Consider the following 4,369-nt stretch of genomic DNA (forward strand, 5'->3'; position numbering starts at 1 on the left):
TCAAATTTTATGAATTTGTACCGGGTCGAACAGCAGTAGTTATCAACTTCAGGTCAAGCCAGCACAATCACTTATTTTCAGTTTCGAGCAGCTAATTATTTTAGTGTAAGTCGAGGAGCTTACATGAAGGATGACAACTAAATACTTGTGGAACAGAAAAAAAACTACAACAACTATTTTAAGATGCAGATATGGTTCTATTAAAATGTGATCACTCCTAGCTTGAGTATTAAGCTTTTGGAGCTTCAAAAGTCTCAGATATAACAGTCAGCGAGTTACAAGCCCTAAAAAAATTATTTATAGCATTTTCAAAGGGGGAGGTTCATCAATTTGAAGCAGGAAGTTCGGGTTCTTTGAGTTATTTTTGAGTATCGGGTGGCCAGGAAGGAAAATTATTTGACCTTGAGGGTTTTTTCTTTCAACTCGTTGGAGTTTCAGACAACCCTTGTATACTTAGTATCCTAAGAGTGCTTTAGTTCTGGAGTCGAACTCCAAAACTCTGATTTAATTTCATAGCTTTTAGATGTATCATGAAAAAATAGCTAGTCTGCAAACAACAAACTTCACAAATTGAACATTGATTTAGCGCTCGAGTTTGTCAGTCTATTTTATGGGACTAGAAATGGAGCTTTCCCTCAGAAAACCGAAAGCGGAAAAGGTAAGTGCCTTCAGTTGCCCCATCCTGAAAAACGATTTTAAAATGGCACTCTCAAAGAGGGAGGCTTTTCAAACAAGAACAGGAAACCTTTCGTATCTTTGCTTCATTTTTGAGCATCGAGTGGCCAGGAAGGAAAATGTTTAACCTGGGAATAGTGAGTCTTGCTGTGGGCAAAAACGGCTAAAAATTCCCAAACTATCATCGAAACGGTGGGACTACTTTCTCATAATTATTTTACAAAAACATTTCCTGACTATCTGATCTTGACGGAAGCGCCGTCCTTTGAAAACATATTCATAGATGTAACTGTAGCTGCGAATTTCCGCTATGTGAACGGGAAATCGAAGACGATGGCTACACTCGAAGATAACGGAGATATCCTTGGCAGAGATAGCACCACACCTCAGCTATTTTCACTTTGTCAGAGGAAATACCCGTCGAGGAAATCATCCGTTAAGATGAAATATTATAAAAATAGTGACAATTTTTGATAATTTCAGATTTCCTTCTTAGCTTACTACTTAAGTTACATGAGGCGTGGAAGAGGTTTCGAAAATGCTTAAACTAGCACTTCCTGAACACGCTCAACAACACATCAGTAGATAACCAAATTCTTGGCAGTAACAAAGCCCCCATGTAGCCTATGTCGTCCGGTATAATTTACCACACGCTACTTAAACTCAACACTTTTAAACAAACCTTAACTTAGTATTTGTACTTGGACTACTGTGATAATTTTGAAGTCAAATCCAATAAAGTGCACTGAAACACGTTGAATCAGAGTGGGAATGATTCACTTCTGGGAGTGATTAGAATGTAAGCTCTCTACAATTTATCTAGCAATGTTGTTTTGATCAAGTCAATTTTCTCCCTTGTTAACTCAATATCAAATTCCCAGAAGTGGCTAGCTGAGAAATGTATCTTGAGAGTGAAAGAAGTTAATTTAGAGAAGAATAAGAAGCTGAGAAACGGCGAAACAAGGTCACCACATGTATCGTCATAAGAGCAATTTTTAACGCATTACGTTTACTTTATCACACTCTGTGATTGGTTCAGAAAACTTGGGCCACCCTCTCAACCAATCAAATGCAAAACTAAAACCAGTCACGACTTGGTCACTCCGGTTTTCCGACCTGCGCCTCAAGCATGCAGTTTCCTTGTATTTACGTTGTGCTTCCATTGACAACTTGTAATACTTTCCTTTGTATGATTAGCTGTTGTGATTACTTTGATTTTGGTTTTGGGACACTCGATTTAAATGCACTTTTATGGATCAGTGAAGACCTACATCTCAACGCTGATGCACCAGAACCAAGGTAGCCCGTAAACCGTCTTGTTATACACTCTGAAAACGCAGTCCATCCTCCTCGGCACTATTTTTTGCCAATCGTTCGCAGCTTACGCTTCTTCATTAAAGCAAATTTGAGTCATCCCTTTGAATTTTATACTATTTCAGATTTTAATATCTGCAATGTGCAGACATAAGTATGTTTGTTCGATTCCTTTGATTGCGTCCTCTCCGTCTCGCCCCCAATTAACCAAGAAGAACTTTCGCATATCCAAAGGAACTTATAGGTTTGTATAAACAGAAAAAAATCATCCTTTCTCCAATTTGTTTTACCTCCACTATTCCTTCCTTCATTGAAGAAAAGTATTTAATTCCTCTTATTAAAATTGAACCGATTTTCGGATATACATTAAGGTTTACCTTCTATTTCATCTCTTTAGTGCTTATCACTCCACCTTAGTTATCATAAATTTGCGTGGGTGTCATAAAAACTTCTCGTTTTAAGTTTCCCGTGACAAACTCAGCGCTGACCTTGGAAATAAAAAACTCTACTCGAGTATTCCCTTATCAAGGCTATCTAGCTCCACTCAACCTGATCCCATTTGAGTTCGAAACTGGGTAATTGGGTTCGAAACTGGGTAATTGGATTCGAAACTGGGTAATTGGGTTCGAAACTGGGTAATTGGGTTCGAAACTGGGTAATTGGGTTCGAAACTGGGTAAGGTTTCACCAGGGTCTTTGATTAGGATGGGTCTGAAATGAGTAAAAGAAACTCTTATTGTTGTCTGAAATGTGGAAAAGTTGGGTTTGAAGGCATCTGCCGGATATTACCCTTCATCAGTGGTCTTGGAGTATCCCCATGCCAAGAGGAAAAGATTTTCTTAATATCAAAACGTTATCTCTTGAAAACATTGCAGGTTGACACGGTGCGATCATAAACTCAAACAGCAGTTATTTGATTAATTGGAATAAGAACTGATAACGGCTGTCTTTATCTATTTACTCCCCCCCCCTCTCTCTCTCTCTCTCTCTCTCTCTCTCTCTCTCTCTCTCTCTCTCTCTCTCTCTCTCTCTCTCTCTCTCTCTCTCTCTCTCTCTCTCTCTCTCTCTCTCTATCTATCTATCTACTAATTCCTTCCTAAGTTATAAATACATATACCTCCTCAGGCTAATTTCACTACCCTCGTAAGTAAGATTATCTGTCTGGGATTGCACTTATAGGAACAGGACAATTACATAGCCACACGCTTCAGGAAACGCCCATGTAAGTGTAAAACGTTTTTTTTTGTCTCTGAATTTCATTATACGCTCATATTTGATCAATCAACGGTCCAAAGTAGTAGATACATGAAACACAAGAAATGTAAAAGACACCTTGTTGATATATTTAGCAATCATCAATCGGGGAGGTATTATAATCAAAGCTTCTTAAGGATTTTGTTCACCTGATTATCTACGAAGCGACACGTGCTAATGAAAACTACTTAACTCACGAATAGTTTTCAAATCCTCGCTGTTTTAGATTGGAATAAACATGGAATTGTCACATTACTTATCGTCCAAGATAATTCGATATTTTGTTTGAGCATTTTTCCCGTTTTCAATGATAAATGCTCAAGGATCGCTGGCTTTTTGTTATGACACGAAAAAGGTGCCTTAAGAGCACCGTGGCAATCAAAATCCTTGACGTGTTGCGAATTGCATGCACATTTATGATAGTTAACGAAGATGTCTGCAAGTGAAATTTATGACTTTATGAGTTTTTATCCCCGGCGCATTACACGACGTGATCACTGACTCACTTATCGATTATTAAGACTGTGAAACAAAAAAACAAACAACCTTTAAAAACCGTCCAAAACTGAGAATTTCTAATTACTTTAACGCTTCAGCCACACACTTCAATATTACATCAACAGGAGGATGTCCAACCATGACACGCCCTTGTCTGGAGGCTTAATTTAATCGGATAATTCTTCTTGCGTTCATTGCAAACCCAGAGAGTTAAATAAATTTAATTTAGCGTCAGCTTTGGTGAAAGAAATAAAGCAACCTCTTCGGCGGTGGAACAGCCACGGGATCCAGGGGGAGTTAACTCACGTAACTAGAAATTTCATGAGCTCTTTCGAGCGACGGGATAGTCAAGACTCTTAATTATGAATAAGCATCTGGTTTACTTCCATGCGGTTCTGCTCCCTTGCGACCCGTCAAATATGCGCAAGACCGCCGTCCTTGAAGAGGAAATCATGTGAATAAGAGTAATCATTTTTCATATAACCAGTAAAATCTCTCGAACTGAAAAATCACTCAATTTAGGAATGGGATTGCACCACGTTTACGACACGCACGTGCGTTTTTTTAAGTACCCTATAACTGAGTTATATTTTCAACATAAAAATGTATATAGATTTCAAAGCGGGGAA

Source organism: Pocillopora damicornis, chromosome 12 (genome assembly GCF_964200805.1).
Source record: "Pocillopora damicornis chromosome 12, jaPocDami1.2, whole genome shotgun sequence".
In the NCBI taxonomy this organism is placed as follows: Eukaryota; Metazoa; Cnidaria; class Anthozoa; order Scleractinia; family Pocilloporidae; genus Pocillopora; species Pocillopora damicornis.